Source organism: Falco peregrinus, chromosome 14, assembly GCF_023634155.1.
Source record: "Falco peregrinus isolate bFalPer1 chromosome 14, bFalPer1.pri, whole genome shotgun sequence".
Taxonomy (NCBI): Eukaryota; Metazoa; Chordata; class Aves; order Falconiformes; family Falconidae; genus Falco; species Falco peregrinus.
The window spans coordinates 1,157,975-1,180,765 of record NC_073734.1 but is presented as its reverse complement, the minus strand read 5'-3'; the positions used below and the strand labels follow the sequence as shown (position 1 = coordinate 1,180,765).

Genomic DNA, 22,791 nt, shown 5'->3' with positions numbered 1-22,791 from the left:
AAATGCTCTTTGCCGGGCTAAAGCAGCACACAGTATCCCCTCGGTTAGGACACCACACTTCCAAGGACCAACGCTGAGGAACAGGGACAAACCAAACCTCCCTCTCAGGCGAGAGGAAACACACGCCAAGTGCCTTCACGCAACTGAGGAAGCGCCTCGTTCGGCACCACAACATACCCCTGCTGAGCCAAGGCCGACAGAAGCATTCTAACATGGCGCCTTTTCCTAAAGATATTCCCCGCTTACTCTTCAGTGAAGCGTAAAGCTGATGGTGTTTCTGTGGCCTGACCTCAGCTTCTCCTAGCCTAATATAAATGTTACACCTATCTCGGGAGGCAGCGAGCTCTTCCTGCCAAATCCCAAGAGCCCTCAAGTCCTGGCTGCATTAGTCCTGATGTCGTGAGCTGTGGGAGAAGGCAAAAAGAAAGAACAAGGCTCTGCGGCAAAACAACGTAGAAGCAGTGCAGGGGACAGATGTGTAAGAGACAGCGGCATTGGAGCGAGTCTGACAGAGGCACGCATTCCCACGTCGCGCTTCAAACATAGCACCGCCAAGGAATGAAGCTTCACACGTGCATATGCACACCGTAACGGAGAATCAAGGTTCCTCCCGCCTCCGACTCAGCAACTCCCAGCAAAACCCGATTCCAAAAAACCTCATTCCTGCTTGAGGGGATGCACTTTAAAAGCCCCCTAAACACCAACTATTTGTCACTTTTCTTTGAGGCAAAGCCGGGACAGGGGAGATACACCTGGAGAGGCAATTAAGGTGACCGGGACAACAGGGAATGATGGCAGATGGCAGTCATGGGGGGTGCTGGGTGGAGAGCACCCAGCCGACACCAGCATCCCCCAGGGAGAGACCGGCACACAGCCACACAGAACGAGGGCACACGCAGCCTTTGCCCCTTACCTGCTCACTTAAGCACCGAAACATACAGAGGTTTTGAAAGAAAAGGTTTTAGAAGTAGTCTGCAAAGCAAGCTTAACATTTTTCTGCTTTGAAAGGTCTCTGTTTTGAAGGACGCAGAGACTGGGCACCATGCAGTGCCCAGACCTTACCTGTGTCATAGTGAACTGTCAGGGGCCTGGAATAATCACCAGTCTTCTCTGGGTGGAAGTCCACCGTTACTTGCATGGCATCGCCAATCCCAAGAGTCCCAGCAGAGGGATCAACAGAGAAAGGGCTGCAACACGGAGAGGCACATCAGGATTATTGTGGGACCTTTGGGGACTACGTTCCTTCTGCCGTCCAGCTCACTCCAGCTCACCTGTATTAGCAAGGGGCCAAGAAACCACAGTCAGCAGCAGAAAAAGAGAACATACAGGGCCAGGAACTGAGCCACCGACCCAACTCCTGAAGAGCTCCAGCCCTCAGAAGATCCTAAGCGATAAAATGACCTCGTCTCCCCCATACCCTGCATCCAGTTTTCTGCAGCAAGGCTCAAGAGTCTGACTGCTAGCGATACGATCGGAGGAGGGTTTTTGAAGGGCACGGAGATGGCAAGAGTTATTTGCATGCACAACTTGACACTGAGTTCCTCAGGAATCCGTCTTTTCCTGCCACCTATAAACCTCAAGAGATGCAAATGTCAAGGCAATACCTGCCCCAGTGAGATTACAGCCTGGAAATCAGACAGGGAGAACAGAAGTTTATTCTTGAATGACCGGAGAATAATTAGACTTTAATGGCAGAATTAATCTATCTTTCTTTTTTTTTTTTTTTTTTACCTTGAAAGCATCCTGGTTTTGCCTCAGAAAGGGCACATTTTATCAGCATTTCAATGAAAGCTGTTCTAAGCAAAGAAAAATCTGTACGAGTGCAAAGGCAGGTTAGAGTGATACAGAAACAAGAAAACAAGACACAAAAGGAGTATCCCATTTACAGCCTGAACAATTAAATCTCTAGCTAAATGAAGCACCGCTAGCAGGAGCATATCAAGGCACCTTCAACAGGAGGTTTTCTGCGTATTCACAAGCAATGCAGTCTGGGGCTCTGGGTTGTAATCCAGGCTTGGTAACTGTTTGCTTGGCCTACTAGAGAAATTCTGTGCAATGTGTGGGAAATAGTATGAAAATGTGCCGGTGTACTTTAGATTTAACAAGAGCAATTATGATTTGTCGCCAGGTAAACAGCTCTCAGCTGACAGACACATAATTCAGTCCTTTAATGCTCAGGGAAAAGTCAGATGCAACGTGTTTCTGCATAACAGCAGCTGGGCTTTGTGGCTCTTGTACAGCCTCACTTAGAAAGCAAAAGTTATTGGATTTAGTGCTTTGCTGGTGGTCAATTTGTCACCTTAAAAATATTTTCTGCAGAGTTTTACAGTGATTGGGGAGTGCAGCCCACAGAAATAATGAGAAAAAATGGAGCCATGCGCAAGCTTCGCTTCGCTCATGGAAGCAGTGACAGCTGATGAAACTGCTGGAGTTCCTGCTCATTAAGGAGACACTGATGCAATTGGGGGCCTGACCTGCTCCCATCACGACTAGCAAGAACATCGCCAGTGACTAATGGGGAAGCATTGGGCCCGCAATGTTCACGTGCTGGACCTGAGGCTTTTGAGAGGGAGGAGGAAAGCCAAGGCGCCGCCAGCCTCAGAACCGGGCTGCTCTACATGGCCCTGCACCTGCGCTGGGGGTTGTGCCTGGTTATACTGGGCAGGGCTCTGCTGGTGCTTGGCGGGGATCACTGCCTGCTGTGGGAAAGGCACAGAAAAATTCCCCCCCACCTCTTTTAGTTTGTTGTTTTTACCAGAAACATTGCCAGAACAGAAAAGCTGCCAGTTAAGGGCCACACTTCAGCACTACCTCCCATCCCATGCCCTTCCTACTCCATCCCCATGTCTGCATACCCCTGCCCTCAGATAGCTGGGATGGGAATGACACTCCTGAGGATGACTTCAGGGGATGCCTGAGAAAGTAGATACCTTCACATCTTCAAATTACCAGAGAAGAGGATCCCACCGAGGTCAGGACTCATTCTCAGGACTGAGAAACAGAGCACAAGTCAGACACCGCACCTCCTGCCTCCCACCCCACGCTGTACCCACAGGACAACTTGGTTCCTGATGTAGCAGGAGCTTGGTATCCCTCACGTAGACCTGCTTCTCCAAGACCCAGAGGGATGTAAGGTCCGTGCTTCACCTGAACTCTGAACTTCAGTCCACATCACTAAGCTGTTCCCTGCAGCCTACAGATAAGAGATGCTAAGGAAACGTCCCTGACACACTAATAGCCACATGAAAACCACTGCCAACAGATGAAGCTGGCAGGCTAAACTTTGGCCTTTTAGCCATTAATTGTGAGCTGTTCTTTACGGTAATTCTTGTCCTGTTAGATCTACCCTTGTAATGAATAACTACTGCTCCTGACAAAACAGGAAAGATAAGGTTTGGAGGTTTATTAATAGCTCTTCTTCTGACATGCTTTTCAACTACGTCCATTTGTACGTTTGCTTTGATGTACAACATCTAAACTTTCACAGGTCCAGATCTCCCAACGGTGCCTTGCAATCCCCAGCTTGTATAAACTCATCTAGCCGCACCAATCTGAGGGAGACCTTCCCAGCAGAACCTGCTGAGATCTTGCCCGTAATTGCCCTTCAGAAAGGGAACAACACCAGATTAGTAAGCAATTTCATTGTGATCTGTCTTGGCGTTTACATCTTGCTTGCTTTCACCAGGCATCAGCTCCCCAAGCTGGGCAAAAGTTAAATCCCATGAGGATACCACGGGCAAAATACTCCTGACAATTTAGCAACCAACTGACAAGTGAACAACGCTGACAGTTCTGTGGCTCAGGCTTTCCCGACTACCGCGCTGCCTTTCCTCCTGGAACCATACGTTTAGTCAGTGCAGCGTGCAACGAGGCTGCAACATACTTCGTCCCGTGGTATGTTTCTCTTCTACAACCAAAACCCCTTTACTCCTCTGGTGCCTTAATTTGCATTATAAAATCATCTGAGTTTGAGAATTGATTTCATTAAAAGCTGCCTCCAACCCCAAGACCGACAGTAAAATTACTGGTGATTGAATTGCCCCCTCTGTCAACTAAGACCTATTGCAGGAAAAAAACCCCAAAGATCACTTAATCTTGGCATACGTAATTTTTTGGTAATGGTATAAAAGCCAAAGTCGAGCACTGTAACCACTCCAGTAAACACAGTCTGTTAGGTCAAAGCATCCAAGACTCCATCTCCATACTGAAAAAATCCTGCACAGAGCCAGCATCTCACAAGCTCTCTCTTTCCCTCTTTCCCTGCACGTAGGCTCTGTTGTCACATCCCTGTACATCCCATGGTAACTCTCCAGCCCCACACCTCCATGTAGTATAATGGGTACTGCAGGGAGGGATGCAAGGCGGCTCCTGGCACTGTGCCATGTAGGATCATTTCCTGAGCTTCCAGAGCTTGATGGGACATTCCTAAATGGACCTTCTCAGACAGATCCTCTCTAACCCATAGCACAGCACAGCACAGTGTAACGTCAGGAAAAGGCAGTGCTGCACTGAGATCTGCTTCCAGGCACCATTTTCAACTGAAATGTACTGGAATGACATTTATCTCCGTGAATGCCGTGGAGAAGAAACTCACTAACCAGCCTTAACAATGAGAACGGCAGGAAAAGACTTTTTATATTTATACTATTGTTATTTTTTTTTATTACTACACTATGCAGTGAACAGCTGGGTATGGACATGCAGGGGGAGGACAGGCACAGAGCCAAGCTGCATAATGGGGAGTGCTTTGGTGTCAGGGTTCCCACACACACACACACACACCCCCTTTACGAAAGAGGAGTCAAAACGTGTCCATGTTTTCTGGTAGATACCACGGCAAGGGAGAGTTCTGAACAAGCAACAGCAGAAGGATGCTGAATTGGCCCCGTGGATTCATTTGAGAGCTCTGCCGTGGAGTAAAATACACCACACAAGTCCTTAGATAAAGTTGTAAGAGGCAAGGAATGTCCTTATGAAGTGACCCGCTGCAAGAGCAGAGCTCGCAGTACTGACCGAGAGGAAAGGTTAGCATTGGAGATGGGCTGAAAAATGCACTGAAGGTGAAAGCTGGTAGGTTACACTTGATGCCAAGGGAATTTTGAGAAAGGAGGCAGAGAGAAGTGATACGAGCAGCGCATTGGACTAGGAAACTGTGGCGCCTGCGGCTGCCTTGCAAAGGGGCAAGAGCCTGAATTCGCCCAGGCCAGAAGACAGAAGTTGCAGCAACTAAGAAGTCTCAGTTGTGCAGAGAGAGAATGAAGGACACAGAGGCCAGCTGATGGTCCACAAACTTTGATCTCTCTTTCCCTTCTACTCCACTAAGCCTCCTCCCCCTCTCACGTGCACGCATGCTTACACATAGCGGCACACAAAACTATTATGTGATATTGATGTTGGCTTTAACACAACACTACATCCGTACTCAGCAAAAGTTAAGCACACACTAAAGCTGCTTCAGTTCTCCACTAAATAGGAAGAGACTAAAACAGTCCTGAATGTAAGTCTGTAAGGCTGGCACTCCTACCACCTATGCCATAACTCTTAAATACTGCGTCTCGTATCTACACATTAAGCTCTCCAGGACAGGAAACATCACGCATTAATGTCCAAAGCACAGGTTTAAGTGTTTGTGATGCTGAACAATCATTACGGGAGTCATTCAAAAGAATGCAATGACATTAAACTAAAAACTTCCCCTGTCGTTAATAATGATGCAGCCTTGGTCACAGCCTCTAACGCAGGGAAATTAATCCCCTGACATGAGGAGGAAAACGGTCTCTCCCGCGAAAGCCTCTGTAAGTAGAGTTGTTCAAAGACAATTAACAGCTAATGACCTACTCGCCTGTGGAGCAGTGTATTGGTGAGACTCTCCAGCCAACTTGTCATGCCAGCTGGGAGGCCAGTTCTTTTCTGCTGGGGCTGCTGGAGCCACTGAGCTCACCCGGGACCTCGGGGCAGGCACCTGAGCAACTTCTCACAGCACAAGCAGCAGGGAACCCACTGTCACCCAGCGCAGTCCCCAGCACTGGCTGGAGAAACCACTCCTGGCACACCATGGCCTCATCGCACAGGGAGAACGTGGTTGTTCTGCTCCCAGGCTGCAAGGGGACGTGGTGACCTGGTCAAGAGTGGGGAGCACTCGGATTTTGAGTGGAGGATACAAGCTTGGGGGAGTACAGTCGAGATACTGGAGGGCTGGGCTGCTATTCAGGGGACACAGCAGAACCGCATGCAGCCGAGGGATGGAAAATGCAAAAACCTGTATTTGGGATGGAAGAATCCCTGGCAGTGCAGGCTGGTGGGCACGAAAGCCTTTCTACAGAAGAGGAGCTTAGGGGCTGGAGCACAGCACATACAGGGAGATGCTGGGATCTCAAGGCTTTGCACAGCCTTGAGAAGGAAAGACGAAGGCTGGTATCACTTGGTCTTACTTTTCGTGTTGAGTGCACACCTGATCAAACTTAGACACTGGTCTTGCTTTGAGCACTGTGTTTGCTCACATGATCTCCAGAGGTCTCTTCCAAAGTTATTCTAGGATTTTATCTTCTCCAGCAGCCCAATTCCATTTCACGTGTTCCCCAAATTTCTCATATTATTTCTTATACATCTGTGCATATATATAGGCAGATGGTAGACAGACAGGCATTAGAGGAACTCAACCTTTAAGAAAGTTCCCAATGAGGAATTCATTATGACATTTCGCTGAACACTTAAAGCAAAAAAAAATAAAAGAGCAGAAAGACAGGAACCTCAGAGTATTTAAAAAAGAAATCTGAATGAAAGTGGGGGCGACCTAATTAGAATAAAACGCTGCTTATATTCAAAGATCATCAGTTTGAAATTTCAGACTGGCTTTCAAAAGTTCATAACGAAATGGAAGAGATGACTGATGCCTTTGGCTGACATGGGAAATCTTACCAGCTTTTGATCTCTGCGCACACGCAATCCAGTTATTCAGAATTGTACTTTCTTGTGTAGTTTGAAATAAAGCTTTCGTAACGCTTCCCATCCCTTTGTTGCAAGTCAGGACTGAAACATTCAATTGGTGAAGTTCAGCATAAAATCCAGATCAAGCAGGATTCAACGTACGCCGTATCACGCGATAGAACAGTTGGCAAGGACATTGCCAAGAGATGCTACACACGACTGGGTACTTGTTTTGGTGGTGACAAGTAGATCTGGAAATCCCAGAGGGAAGCTGTACAGGGATTTACAAGTTCCTGCCTATGTATTTCCACAGTGAAAAGAAGCAGCCTGCTTGAACAGCATCCTGGAAGCCTGCTTCAACAGCCTTGCCAGGCTTTGGTAGAAGCCTCTTGGACCTTCGCATTTCCCAGGAGAAAGAGCAAAGAGCCTTCTCTTGACCCCTGTTTTCCTGGGGAAGAAACCGAAGCAACTCAGGTGCACTAAGGCAGACGGCACGTCTTTGCTGCATTCTGGACCTCAGCTCCTACACCAAAACCTCTGGGACCAAGCAACACGGAGCTAACTACCAGCCAGCTGAAGTGGTTTCCTTGCAGGTGCAGTTTCCAAAACGCATTACCCTCTCCAGTTCAGCAAACTGGAAAACCAGTGACTGTCTTCTCAGACCAAGAGGAACAGTACAGGCTGTCCACGACACAGCACACATCAGGCGCTTGACCAGGAGACTGCCGAAATGCCACGTGCTTGTGGCCTCCCAGGGAATGGGTATATTGGGTCAATAGGGCCACATAACCACTTCAGAAGGTACTGAAGATCAAGGGGGTTGCTGGTAGCTACTACAGCATGCTAGAGCACTTTCCAGGAGATCTGAGAGAGACAAAGCTCTAGAAAAGGCTCCCAACCCACGCGCCAGGCATTTGCTGCACCTTTTGCCTGTGCGCCCATCGGCATTCTGCTTTGGGGCTAAAGTGCAGGTTTGAAGCCGCTGCCAGTTCATCTCCACTTAAGAGCTCATTCTAATGAAGAATAGTGGATCCCAGGGACCAGATCAAACCTACTGGAAAACCAGGTTCTGGACCCCACAGGGTTTTTGTCAGGGTCTCAATACCAGTTGCTTTGATCTATCATCTCTGATTGCACTTGCTACTATAGACAAACTGCTGGTAAAGCTGATGATAAATTCTTAAATGTCTCTTCCACCAGCTCAGAGCTTGCCCATTTCTTAACACTGCCTTTGGTCTTCAGGAACTGAGCTCCTAGAGCTGTCGTCTGCCACGCAGGATCTTACACAGCCCGAGGGCAGTCCAGCTGCCTTCCTACATTTGCTCGTTCAATCTAACAGAATCAGTCTTGCACGACTGTGCACTGAAGACACCGTTGCACTATAAAACTCCACTCTGCAGCTTGCAGAGTTTTAGCAGAGGCTGCGCCATGCTTCAAACACTATAATCAACAGCAAACCCCACGTGCCCTGCCCATTTCCAGCCACGGCAGCAGTACAGCAGCTCACACGCTCTGGCTCCTTTTTGTCGCTGTTTACCAACTGTATTATCACACAACAGTGTTTTGCACAAAAAGAGATGAGCTCCCTACCTCTGAGGGCTGATGCAGTAGCGGGCCGCCCCGTTACCGATGTTGCGAACCAGCAGTGTTTTCTGGGTGCTGTACTTGACTGGACAGGCTGAGAAGTTCACCTGGTCGGGGAAGGCCAGGATAGCTCGGGCACCTATAGCTCGGAGAGGCACAACAAACTTCTCCCCTTTCTGTGACGCAGATGAGCTCGTGGAAATAATCCTGCGGGGAAAGAAACAATCTCAGCACAATGCTTTTAGTACTTTCCCCACGGCAGAAGGAAAACTGCTGTTTTCTATGGCTGTAGCAGTATCATTCAGTAACGCAACAGTACTTTTTACCTTCATGAGCTTTCATTCCAGTAGCATGACTTGCACAGGGTCGTTAACTTGCAAAGGAGAAACAACCCCATTGATTCACCTGCTTTTGCAGCAAGCTGGCAGCACCACAATTATCTGATGCTTTGATTCCGAGACACCAGAACAGTCTCTTCATGCAAGGGATCACAGCACTAACGCAACCTGCTTCGATCGCCACTGCAGACTATTGGAAGCACCACTGAGAACCCAGCTGTGCCACAGCACTAACTCCAGTGCCAGCAACGCGGCGACCTCGTTGAAGCTTGGCAGGGGATGCTCAGGTACACTTTCAAAAGGACTTCACCACATGCATAGTCAATGGTCAGTCTTCGGTGAAATACTTCACAAGCTGGACACGGTAATTGCGGCAGCGTCAGGGCAGTGCAGGGTACGGCTGTATTTCCTGCCCCTTCTCACAGCGTTATAGGGCCAAGGCTGGGGACACGCACCCTTCAAAAGCCACCTGATCCATCTCCCCACACCAGAGCTGGCTCAGCTCCAGACCCAAACTGTTTTTGCGAGAGGTTTCACAAGTACCTAAAAGCGCTAACAGTTGCACCCCTGCCCTCAGCAGCCTATGCCACCTCTGCGCTAGAATTAAAGGGTGTTAGTTCTTCCTGTGTCTGAACTCCGTTTCCCTTTACATCTCACCCAGCCTCAGGGGGCACAGGAGACAGCTCTGGCTGATGCCGTAATCACACCCCTCTGTAAGGTCTGTTCTAGAGGAGTAAGTGACGGCGTGCCTGGTTAGCACACCCACCCCAGGCAGGCGGCATCGGGAGCTGCACACGGGGGACACTCAGACACCCCACCAGAGCAAAGCCGGCTGTGCAGTCCCAGCCACTGCCTTCTGCAGAACAGAGCCAGGCAATCCCCCCCGCGCCCCGGCTGTCTGGCGTTTAGCAGCAGGAAGGCAAATCAAATTACCAAAACCATGTTACTGTAGAGATGAGCAGAGCAGTCTCCAGATGTATGGCGTGGCATCGCTGCGCTGGAACTATCACCTTGCCCCCACTGAAATCAGTGGTAAATCTGCTGCCATAGGGCCAGGAGCCATTACCCCCAGCAGCGCTCTTATGGATGAGCTGATAAAAACTCTGCTTCTCGTCACTCACTGGCTGCCCTGATTTTTTCCTCAGTGCTTTTAATTAATTTGATATTTTTATCACTGTTGAAGCAGCAAGCGCTTTAGGATTTTAATGATTTAGGAATTGCATACAGCAGCAAACTCCCTTCAGCAGAACCGATCCAGCCTCCGCCACAGCTGGGATTTCCTGCTCCTGTCCCCATCCCCTCCTGGAAGGGCCCTAAGGCAGCCAGCCCAGGCACAGACACGCACCTATTGCTCTAACGCAAGCGCTGACAGCCAGCGCCTCACCCACCACCCAGCACCTCGCCTACCACCTGCTCAGCTGGGGTTTAAGCTTGTCAATACAGATGCTGCCCCATCCAAGACAAAAAGAATAATCTCCTTTTCTAGACATCTCAAATATTCACCCTAGAAACTGCAGAAGGGCTTTTGCTTTTCCTATTTGGAAGGTAAAATACTAGGAAGGGAACTGCAGCAAGCAACCTGCATGATTTAATACCGCATTTCAGGAAAGCGTTTCATCTTCAGCAAGTCGTTCTGAGTTAGCAATTTTGTACTCAATCTTGCAGCCTAAGCCCTCTAAAATAAAAGCTATGGGCAGCCCATATGAATTTAAAGCACCTATTATCTGGCTACTTCACGTCCTGCACTGTTTCGATCCTCAGAAACTCATTAGCAAATGAAGAATGTTATTTGCTTTTGTTGTTGTTGTTCTTTTGGCCACACTACTGTAACAAAGGCATTGCAAAGCCAATTGAAAGCTACCTGCCTTATTAAGTCTTGGCATGCCATATTTACTTAGCTCCCTCTTCCAGGTGCCAGGTAGGCAGAGGAGGATGCAAGTTCAGATCAGCAGGAGGATAAAGAAAAAAGGAACTTCAACAACTGGAGCTACTTGGAGCAAGTAAAAGGAAGTAATTGTCAAGGTGTTGTCATTGCTAAGGAGCAAATGGATCAACAGCAATGCAATTAAGAGCCCAAGAAATAAATCCCCCCCAAAAGCAAGCACAGGCAGCCTTCCCAGCTCCGTTGCTGGTGAGGGGCGCTGGGACCACCTGCACAGCAATGCACAAGGGATTTCTCCAGGGACCTGAGGGCAAGGCTAAAGCAACAAGGATTTGGTTTCACAGAGACAACCACGACCTTGAGAGAGAAAGATGCCTCTCGCCATTCATGCAGATGCACATTATGCTCCAAGCCCCCTCTCCAGGGACACCGTGGGACATGGCATCCCGTGCAAGGCTTGACTCAGCACTTCAGAGCGGGCTGACCCTTCAGCCACGCTCTACCACCCCACCAACGTGGGACCTTGCACCAGGCTGAATGCAGCGCCAGCCCAAACAGGGGGAAACCCAAGGCAGGAGGGGTGCTAGGCAGAAGCTGGCTGTTTGTGCCACTGTGAACCCATGGTCCCTTAAGCTTTTGAAAGCTGAATTGCCCTCCCTTGGGGGCAACAGGTTGCAAAGTCTCTACTTCAGCACTGCCTCGTGTTACCAGGGCACTAACCCTGCTACGCACTTGCTTGCAGCCTAGGGGCACAGTTGAGACCAGTTCAAAATGTTGTTCTGCTTCGCAACTGCAAACCCTTAGCAGACTGTTTAAGACCAGGTTTCTAAATAAACGTGCCTGGATGACAGAGGGGTTGCATCCCATCTATGCTTTAAAGTTTGCTGTGTTTAGACACAGCTTCAGGCTATAGGTTTTCATGAAAACACGACTTCATCCTGCATACAACTCCCCTCTCAGTTTCACGGAAGATACAGACAGTTGTACGATGGCTCCCCTTCTCGTGCTCCCCTGTGACAAGCAGTAAATTACAAGCTCTGGCCTTCCAGGTATCACCACTGGCGTCTGAACTGGCACCCACTGAGACTGAAGCAGCTGCTCGTCTTGGGTGTTGTTTCAGGCTCTTTGTAAACTCAGGCTAACAGTAATTACTGTCGCAGCAATATCAAGCCTAACTGCCCAGAACCCCAAACTCAGATGTCAGTTTCCCTGCATAACCTATCCCAAATGCTTCACTGAATTCCTTGCAGCAGCCAACCTGCAAAGAAAAGATCCTTGTAGCATGAGGTAACACAGCAAGCCAAGCAGGGAAAGCTCCCGCTGAAACCCTGATATAAAAAAAGGCTGGAAAATAAGGGCCGTGACAACAGAGGAGAGACCAGAGGATGAAGATCCGTTCGCAGCAGAGGGGGTGCCCCTGCGCCTGCCCCCCTCAGCCGCCGGTTCGCAGGAGTCTTTGAAATGAGTCACTTGGCTTCAGGTTCCTGTGGCGCCGCGCCATTTGCCTTGGTCTTCTGCCCCTTTCCTCCTCACAAGAGTCATCTTAAAAGTATTCTTGGAATAGCTTCTGTGCACAACAAAACATCTAGCAGGGCTGGGCTGAATTTTAAAGGACTTCATTTCAGTCATGCAATAACTCACCGTCCTGTCATATTTCAGAGTAATCAATGTGCATTAATTCAGTCTCCACTGAGCATCAGCAATGAATTTCACAAACCTCACAGCCTGAACTTGCACTGCCTGAAAACAGTGCACTGCTACAGTGAAAAGAGCAAGAGGACAACACAGAATAAGCTCTGCTATGTTTTTATGTGCTTCTTGCTTCCTTCTTCCTTTACAATAAACTACTAATAAGCCTGAAGGACGCACAAATGGAAGTATTTCTGTCTGTTGTTTATCTGCCGGTCAGTGCCACAATGGTTTCCAGTTCAGCAGAGGCCGTCAGACCATAACGCAAGAACACATGGGAACAGGGGCTGGCACGAGAACACCCACGCTGTACAATGGAGCCATAAAACAGAAACGTGCAAATCAGAAGCAGCAAGAGTAACAAACTGGAAATGTTGCCCAGCAGAAAAATTAGCAGTTCATTTATAACGCAAGTGCCAATAAACCAAGAGGCGCGTCAGCTATTCCTTTTCTGACAGTCTGACCACGTGGCACATTCCCAAATGACTGCGAGACAGTAGGAAACTGCTCATTTTCCAAGAAAGGGCTACGTGGCATTTCAGCCACTAACAACTCACATGGCCCTATTACTTAGGGCTGAGGCACAATTTTACTCCTTTCAATCAGGAGTGACTTCACTGAAGTCAGACTTACTCCAGGGAAGAACAGATTCAAAGCAAGAGAATGACACAAACCGGCTCCTCATCAGGAAGACCCAGACCCCACTTCACTGGGTTACCCACAGTCCCTGTGGATCATGCAGTATCAGAGATGTAGGAGTTATTCAAAGGCAGCACTCCTGAGCCTTCCACAACTAACACACAGATACTCTGCAGGCAAGCAACTGCAAGCCCAACACAGGTGGCTTTACAGAACCATCTCCCAAAGCCTGCCTCTTGGCTAAGGGCTTTTCAAGGTGCTCTGCACATCCTGACCATGCTACTGATGCATTTCTAGCTGAGCGACAGCACTCCGGCACTTTCCTGACTCACACTCCATCAAGTACGAGACAAAAAGTTCGATTTATACAACATTCTGGTTCTGCTGTAGAGTCCCCATGTGCTCCTCACCAAGCAGCCCACATCCCTCTCCCAATGCCCTGCAAGGAGCACAAAACCCAGGTCGGCAGAAACCGCCAGGGTGTCGCTCGAGCTGTGCAGAGGACCTCGCTGGCACAGCTCCCTAATGCCACACACTCACCAGTTCAAGGGCAAGACAAGGGACAAAGTACTGGACATGAGTGTTCCTGGGAGTTACCTCACCCTACTTCTATTTGGGGTGATGTTCATGTGTTGCTCTGCTGCTTCTCTGTAGTTGAAGAGCAGCTCTTTGCCCTTCATGGGAACCGATTTACTTCCATCCCAAAAATGAATGCTCATGAATACTAGTCAATCACATTTTAAAGGAAGCAGTGTCCCCTGCAAAGCCTACCTCGGTGGGATTAAGCTCTTATGTCACTTGGGCAGTATGGAGAACTGCCCTAAGCCAACATCATTTTAACCTTCCATACGAATGACGTAAAACAATTTCTCAGTCCCTCCGCAAAGCAAGAGATCATTTCACAAGCATGGGGAGCCAGGCACCACAGGGCATTTCCTCTCTAGTTTGCTACAGCCATGCTGTTTGAGGATAGGACAGGGTGTTCAACTAAGTCTAAGCAGCAAACGGAAGATGAGAGAACAGCTGTGCCCAAAGAGAGCCTGCACCTCTGGCCTGGCGCAGAAACACCAGCTGGCTCAGAGCGACCCCCTCACCTTGCATCACCCACAAAGTCACGCAAAGAACTGTGCCAAGAGGCAGCAGAGTGCTGGTGTAAAGAGTCAGCCTGTCTGTCTGTGTTCCCCTGCAGGGCTTCCTCCCTTCCATGCCAGGTACTAAACCCTTTTGCGTTAACAAGCCTCCAGGTAACACCGCCGCCCCTTCACATCACGGCACAGTGCCAGACTGCCAGGGCCACAGCACCGATGTTCCAACCTCCGAGCAAAAGCATGGCACACGGGGCAGGGAATAGGTGCCAGCTGACACAGCAACCACAGCCCCATGCACGCAGGCACAGCCACACCAGCGTGACTGCCCAAAGGCTCCAGGCTAACACTCTGCCTGCAGATGCTACCTGCCCCTTCACTCCTGTGTGCGCTCCAGATGCCTCAGTCCTCTGCAGCACACCAGCCTCCTGCTGGTTAAAGACATCTGGAGCTCAGCGTGTCTGGGCCAGGCTGGCTCCCTGCCACGAGCACAGCGCATCTTCTCCCCTAGAATCACAGCTGGAGCACAGGTGGGCAAGTATCCTCAGGGGCAGCACAGCGGCAAGGCTGGAACACAGAGGGTATGAAAAAGCATCACCTTCGCTCCAGCCCAGGGTGAGGCAGGGAACTGGTTGCCAGACGGGAAAGGGGAAAGCTCTCTGGATCTAGCCATTCCCCTAGCGTTTTCCATCATAATTAAGCCCCTAACATCGAGTAGAGAGGTGCGATGGCTAAACACCTTATCAGCACCCCTCCCTGCCATTTCCCTACTGTCCCACGTGCGCCTTCCCCTGAAAACGCCCAGGAAAGCACAGGGAGGGAACGCACAGCTCGTCAGTCCCTGCTGCGGTGGCATCGCATGGTGCTGCCAGCCAGGATGTGACCAGCTGCAGGCTGCCTGACCACAGCCTAGAGCAAACCTCGCAGCACGGCATGGGCTATGACCGGTGTGCAAGAAAAGTGCCGGCTTCAGACAGAACGTTCCGCCGTCTCACTACTGCGGCCAACACGATATGCATTCAAGAAGCAACTCCAGTTTTCAAAGGTGGTGGTCCTCACTCTGATCAGGCTCAGCTTTGGGTCCTCCAAACAACAGGTTTGTATTTATGCAAACAGGCTTTTGTATTTATAATTATCAGAGCAAACCTGTAATTATGCAGCAATAGTCAGATACTAGAAACCAACACCATGAGAGGCCACCCCACCACACAGTGCACTCTTATCCCTGAAGCCAACAGACATGGCATTAAACGTTCCAGCACCAAAGGATAATCACAGTCTGAAGCATAGAAGAGCCTCCAGCCTATGACAGCATCATCTTCACCACAGGAAAAGTTTCCCCCAGCTGCAGATCCAGTGCAATGCCACCGAAACCAGGACAGTGCCTCAAAACCCACAGCAGATGCCCTGTTCTGAACCCAGCCCCGCAGGTTCACCTCCCACTGAAGGCACACACCTCTCGGGACCTCCAGTCTCACCTTGTTCTCATCAGGGGAGAAAACGATGCGGAAAGTCGCAAGCATGCCAGGCAGTACCTTGCGGCACACAGCATGGTGGCTGATCAGCTTGAAATAAGGTGAGCTCTCCAAGATGACCTTCACCAGCCCAGGAACCTGCAGAAAAGAGAGGAAAGTATGATCTTGCAGCTTGTGGAAACAGGGGGAGAAGAGGCCTGGTGATACCACCTTCACAAAGCACTTTTAGCTCTGGAGGTACATACACGTAACACATAAGAGTGAACATTAATCCCTTCTGCCTGGGCAAAACAGCTCGAGGCCAGAGGCAGCAGGGCGATGAAGGAAGGGCCAAGCAGGGAAGACACCAGCAGCACGGCGGTATAATATCTGAATCAAGTCACCCGTGTATTCAATAAGCCCAGAGAATCTGCTGGCTTCTGCCCGTACACATCCAGGCAGACATGCCCCTAGAAGGGGCATGTATTATCTGAACGCCAAACAGTACGTGTTAATCCTGGCGGAAGGAAGAAATTCACTTTAACGTGCTGGGTTTGAGCGGGGCAGTCAAGCTGCGGTGCTACAGTCATGTAGGCAGACCAGCAAGAGGGGACCACAGATACTGTGGCCTTACTGGGAATAAAAGCAGCAAATGAAGAGCAAAAGGAGGAAACACAGGAAGACAAAGAGACAACCCCAGAAACAGAGAGATGGCTGGGGAAAACCAAAGGGAGCTGGAAAGAAGCAAGGGAGAAGCACAATATGCTACAAGGAAAGGCTGATGCAGAGGATGAGAGCCAGCAACCTGGCCAAGTGATGGAAAGCCAGGCGACCCCCCAGGCTGTGCCTATCAACTAGGGGCCTCAAAGGCATTTTCTGCCCCGAGATACATGACTGGCACTGCCTGGCGGTGGTTTCATTATTAAAAGCCAACCTCTGCTCTCCGGAGGCTCCTGCTGCCTGTGACTGTAGCCAGGCAGCTGCCAGCGCAGGCAAGCCAGATCCCTGGGGACCCCTGCCCACCCCCAGCAGTCCCTGCAGGCACCCTGCTGCACGGTTCTGCCCTCTGGGGCACCACCAGCACACAGACAGCACACAGGCATTTCCCTAGCACATAGAGAGCAACCCCTGAGCGCCAAATCTCAAAGTCTGAAGCAGGTGATTTGGACTGGTGGGCAGCTTCACGGATCAACAACAACCCCACATGAGGCTTGGAAAAAATGGAGGCTCACTCTGCGCCACCCACCCAAGCCTGGTAACCCGTGGCCAAGGCAGTCCTGAACTCTCCAAACGCCCTTGGAACCCAGCAATGTCCTGGGGCGGCGAGTTCCAGGAGCCAACTTCACAGTGCAGACAGGCATTTTGGTCACCATGTCCCTTAGAAGGGGAGCACGTGTGGCTCAGACCTTCAGCAAAAGCCACCCAGAACATCTGAGGGTGCTGAGGAACAGCCTGAAAATAGAAAAGCAATTTTACAACACAGGTAAGAGCAGGAAGTATATAGTACAGCACTTCTGTAGTTGCATGATTACAGAGCCTCTATGCGGAATACATTTTGCTGTCAGCTGGATTTTTATGGGGCAGACAACTTCAGGCTACCATGCAGTGTAACTCAGTATGATTCAGGGGAATGTGGGAAACTGGCACGAAAAACTTGAGACGGAGCACAACGTTGCTTTTCTCCAGGACATCGCCAAAAGCCAACCAATTTAGAATGTAACACCCTCGCAGGATTATCCTCTCTGTCTTTCTGTATTTAAAACATACCAAAGATTTTCCTGGAGCTTATCTTACTTTTACACCCATGCTCTCCAGTGGTTGAGCTCTAACTAGCTTCAAAACTACACTGTTTTGGGAAAAAAACCACAGTTCACACATTGCCTCCCCCTTCACAGGGCACGTAAATCCCAAGGTGCAGCTTTACACAGTACAAGTTTATTATCATTTACTGGGAATGGCAGAAATGTTAATGCAGATGATCTTTTCCACTTGAGGAAGCATGAATAGAGCAAATTAACTGTTTGCCTGTTGGCTGGTACTTGGCAAAGATAAACATTTTGAAGTGCTGCATGGATAATGGAGCAGGTGAAGCCAAAGACTCAGTGGGAATGAAGCAGAGAGTAGGAAGAGAGAAAGTGAGGACTGAGGCACATTTTAATCAGGGACGAGGATACCTACAGCAAAGACTGCCCAAAATTCAGCGCAGATCACACCAGTGGCATCCCCCGGGTGCAGGCACACATGCTGCATCTTATCAATGTTCCCAAGTTAAATGCCAGACCAGGAATGGTGCAGTACTCTCCCGGAATAACTGAGGGAGCACACCCGCATCCTTCCTTGCCAAAGGGTCTTCCATTTTCACCCACATCCCTGTCACAACCTGTTATCTCAGGAGATACTTGGACTTGCTGTTCTTCCACCTGCAGTATGCCTCGACAGCTTTTTTTTGTTGTCCACCTGTTTGCCCTCCCCAACAGGGAAATTTGGAAAGGAGGCGAATTCACCGTCTCTTGTGCACACTTCCATCTTCCCATCCCACCCTGCCCTCACGCATACCCCTTCCTCTTCATTACAGAAGAGTATCCTTAATTACACCCCTCTTTCTGACCTGTCTCTACTGCCCGTGCACTTACTGCTACGTATCAAGAGAAACCCCTGCGTGTATGAAAGTGCGCAGGGAGAGAACACCGAGCTCAGCTCCTTTCCTCCCTCCTGCCTTTTCCCACCAGCTTGCCCTTGGCACATGCCTCATTCCAGCAAACGTTTCCCCAGCTGAAGTTCAAAAGGTCCCAATTTCCCTCCTGACAGTGGAACAAAACTGCTGACATTTTTCAACTTTTCCATTCTCAACTTTCTTGGGAAGTCTCAAAATGATCGTTTTTTTCAAGTAAAGGTGGAGACCTTTGAGGGCACTTTACTCCAAACAGGCCGTGGCTCTCCAAAGGGGAAGCAGAGCATCACGTTGTCTCAGGAAAACCTGAGCAGAACCCAATTAAGCTTAGCAGGAGCCTGAAGGGGCACCTAAAGGCCTCCCGCTGCTGCTGCTAAATCAGCCTGCTTCCACTGCTGTTTCAAAACACCTTTCCTGAAGCGCTGTTACCACTAATTATAACTTACTCCAGCATAAAGTGGAGAAGACCCCACCCCGAGCTCTGACAGCCCGTTCAGCTCTCTGTGCAGCTCACCCAGAGGCAGAGGGGCCCTGTGGAAACTGAGATTAACCACGGAGCCACCAGGACGCGGTGCACACTCGAGGGAAAGCACGAGGGCAGGGAAGAACTGTACAGCCCCCAACATTCCCACCCGTGCAGGGCTTCCACGGGGAAAGGTGCTGACCAGAAAAGCTCCTTTCAGCTAGGTACCACCAACACACAGCCAAAACCAGGGGGAGAAACCTCAGCATGGCAAGATTTCCACCGTCTTGCAAAATAAAGGCGGTGAGACGTTTTATTCTGGATGCGCTGTGCTGCAGCAGGCGACTGGCTGTGCTGTGCACCGCACGGATGACACTGCTCTCCAGTTCCAGCACAGGGTTAAACTTCCACATCCCAGCACTTACCTTGTCCACGTTCCTCAGAATCAGTGGCACTTCATAGACCTCATCGGGGACGTAGCTCTGAAATACCACCTCTGATGGGAAAGGCCGGAACAAGCTCTGTTCCAGGGCAACTGCCGAGAACTGGAGATGCAAAAGAGAGCAGAGAGTTTCAGCCGCGGGGAGAAAGACTCATCGGTGAGAGAATACAACACTGGCCTCCAGCGAAGGACAGTCCCTTGGTGAGCACGCCTGCCCAGCTCACGCTAGGGGAACAGAAGCTCACCCACCTGTGTTCTGAGCAGATCAAAAGTTTCTGGGCCACACTAGAGCAGGCTCAAGCGAGCAGCTCTTTTGGCAGGTGTTTCTCCAGGTCGCCTTCTCCAACAGGCAAGGCAGCACTTACCTCCGGCAGAGCCCTGGGCTAACACGGTCACACAGCTCCAGAGCACTCACTGCAAGAGCTGTAAGCACTCGTGGAGCAAGGGAAAGCCAAGAATTTACAGGAGACCCCATGGGAAACAACTTGGGGATCATCTTTACTTTGAGACACAGAGACCGAGCCCAACACATCCTCAAATCTCTTTTTTGACACACAGCCCAGAAACCAGGAAGAAGAGAAGACAGGCCAGAAAGGAACACCGCCGTTAAGAAAGCGACAGATGAGGTGGTAAGTTCCAGGTACTTTCCCAGCATCACTGGGCAATCTGAGTAAAGCTGGACTTGGCATCTCCTTTTCCCACGAGCTTTAAATGGATGCTTCATTATATTCTATTATTGCCATTTTCTTTAATACCACTACAGAAGCAGGTCTGAAAACATACAGAAACAGCAAATGCTTACAGCGCCGAGGCGTTACTTTGAGAAAACTCCTCCCTGCTCTGCCTCCCCCCTTCCAGCTGAACTCTTCACACTCACAAGACACAGGCACGTCTCCTGCTTCTCCACAGGAGTCAGGGTCGTGCTGAAGCCAGCGGCCACAGCACACGGCCAGTTCTGTGTGCGCTCGTCCGAGGCGTTCCCAACCTCACGCGCTGTCTAGGGCAATCCTTAACCAATTTGCTACAGGTCTCTCGCTGGCAGTTTTCCACTCAACAGCCTACCTCAGTCATCTACCCCTTTGGAACGTGTGTTATACTAAGCAGATCTGTAAGAAAAGCAGCTTTAAACACACGTGTAAATAAACATTGATCCAGATAAAGCACACCCACTCCCCTCTGCCCAGGGCCATTCCCCTGTGTACCTGGCAGCCTGAAAAATCTAACACCCTGTACGGGTCCCACTCGTTGTTCCAACCCAAAGCATTCATGCAATTGCTTTAGCTACACCTTGAGTAGTTACCGTAGGCCCTCAGCCCTCAAAGGCCAACGCTGCCACCACTGAGGGCATCCTATGACCCCAAGTGTTCGACAGAGACTACACCAAACCAAGGGCTGGCTATTTCAGCAGGAAGGTGGGAAATTGCAAGCTTGCATCCTTGTGGCCCGCCCCAGCCTTCCCCCAGTATCATGCTTTAGCCGCAGTAGCTCATCTCCAGCAAAAGCCACCAACTTCAACAGAGGTTGTTTATATGGGCTTAGCGCAGGTCAGGACTTCAACATCTCACTGGGGAAAAATGTTTTACCTTTCCCCCAGCAGAAGGAACTCCACACCGGCAGCAGTCTGAAACAACAACAGGACTTAGTCACCAAGGCATTTAGATAAGCTGGAGGCAAGCCTGTCACAAGCACGCGCTCTCTTCAAACGTCACATCAAACAGCAAGGAAAAGGGCAAGAAAAGGCTACCTTACGATGGGAGGCTTCGCTCATGTCTAGAATCTGGATAATCTGGGGTCGACGCATCTCCCGAGTGCTGGCCAGCCTCTGCTTGGTGGTAAGAGACATCTCCTTCAGGAGGGCAGAGGGAGTCAGCTGAAATGCAAAACACCAGCAAGAGCTACAGAACTGCCTTTATTCAGAAAGGCTTTTCTTCTTCAAGAGCCACCGATGAATAATTTGTGATCATAGCCGCTAGGATAGTCCTGGAAGTCCCATAACTACCTGTTGAAATATTTACCATTAGTAAATTAATGATAGAGAGTGCAATACACATGCTCCAAACAAGTAGCTTTGTCCCGTTAGCTTCTCCTTCGTGATTTGATGTGACATGTTGGGGGTTTTGCTCTTCGGGCATTTGTTTCCTTTCCAGTTTGGCCGGAGTGAGCCAGTGACCTTTGAAAAAGGTTGGGAGGAGTTACCAGAAATCCCTTAACTCCACCCTTGCACAACGCTCACAACCACCACACATGTGGAGATGTCACTGCTGGGTGAGTCAGGAAAGCAGAAAATCAGTGTTGTGCCAAGACTGAGGTGGAGAGGAATGGCTCCAAGTTTTAGTTATCTCTTTTGAATTAGCACTTGTTTTCTCTGTTTGGGCCTCCGAGACCCCTCCACAGAAGTATGCAAAGGTATCTCCTCGACAGAGCTTCAGCACCAGGTCATCTTCAGCCAAGTGAGCTCTGGTCAGCAAAGGGCTGTCTGAGGATGGGGAGGAGGAATTGCCCTGACTCCGCTGCTGTCTGCAGCGCTGGATCTGTGCTCCACACGGGATACGGGACAGAACAACTGTTTTGGAACCTGTTCCATCTGGGACCAGCCATACCTCTCGAAACCTTCAAGCAGAGTTTGAGCAGCCCACCACGTGCCCAGCTGCCTGGAGGGCAGGTATGGTCAGAGCAGCGCTGGCAAGCATCCCGAGGTGACAAAACGTTACTGCCCACACAAAGGGGGCGGAGAGAAGCACACGCTCACGCTTCAGCTATTCCGGTGCAATGCCCGGCACGTTCATTTAAATGGCTCCAGTGGCACATCCAGACACAACTCTGGACCTCCCCTGAAGCAGCACACAGTCCATCCCCTACCGCACCATGGTCACCACCTCCGACAGAAGCATGGCAGCAGAGAGACGGGGAGGTGGTGTCCAGCTTCACAGTGCTGCCAGACAACAGGAGGGGCAGGTAGAGGAAGGACGCGGGGGCAGTTTCCAGCCTTACACAGCTCCTACCTGGCCGCAGCAGGTACTTACAGTTGCAGGCTTCTCTGTCCCTCTGGCTAGCTTCGGCTTACGAGGCACTACCACTTGGCTCGGGAATCTACCAGCCATCCTGGAGGACCCCGTGAACCAGCGGGGCTTTCCAGTGGCCATGCCTCAGTTGACCTGCAAGGAACAGCAACGGGACTTGGAAAACCCAGCATCCCCTTCCATGGCAGACCCAAAGGAGACAGCTGTGTCTCCGGGCTGTGGCTCCTTCATAACTGGAGAGCAGCCGGCATCCCCACCCTGTTTCATAACTAGACCATATTTCAGTGGCAGAGTTAAGACTGATAGAAGTAAAAGCCCAGAACAAACACTCCAAAACAGCCTTTTGCTGTGGGCGCAGTCCCACAAGCCACAAACACACGTCAAAGACTGCTGCCACTTCTCATCTTCTCCCCCTCTTCCATGTATTTTGGAACTATTTGCTGGAATTATTATCCAAATCTCTATTAATACCCAAACTGTCCTTTATTACTCTTTAAAAGTTTTTTGGTGGGAACAATGTCACTTCACTGCTTCATTTTGCAAAAACAGCTGACCCGATGTGACTTTGTGCCTGACCCTACTAAGTGCTCAGACTAT

General features: G+C 50.1%; 1 pseudogene; it reads right to left on the bottom strand.

Annotated features, from left to right (window-relative positions):
- LOC129785692 (hydrocephalus-inducing protein homolog) overlaps window positions 1-22,317 on the bottom strand; it is a 67,198-nt pseudogene extending 44,881 nt beyond the window's left edge.
- Window positions 22,318-22,791: the final 474 nt, after the last annotated feature.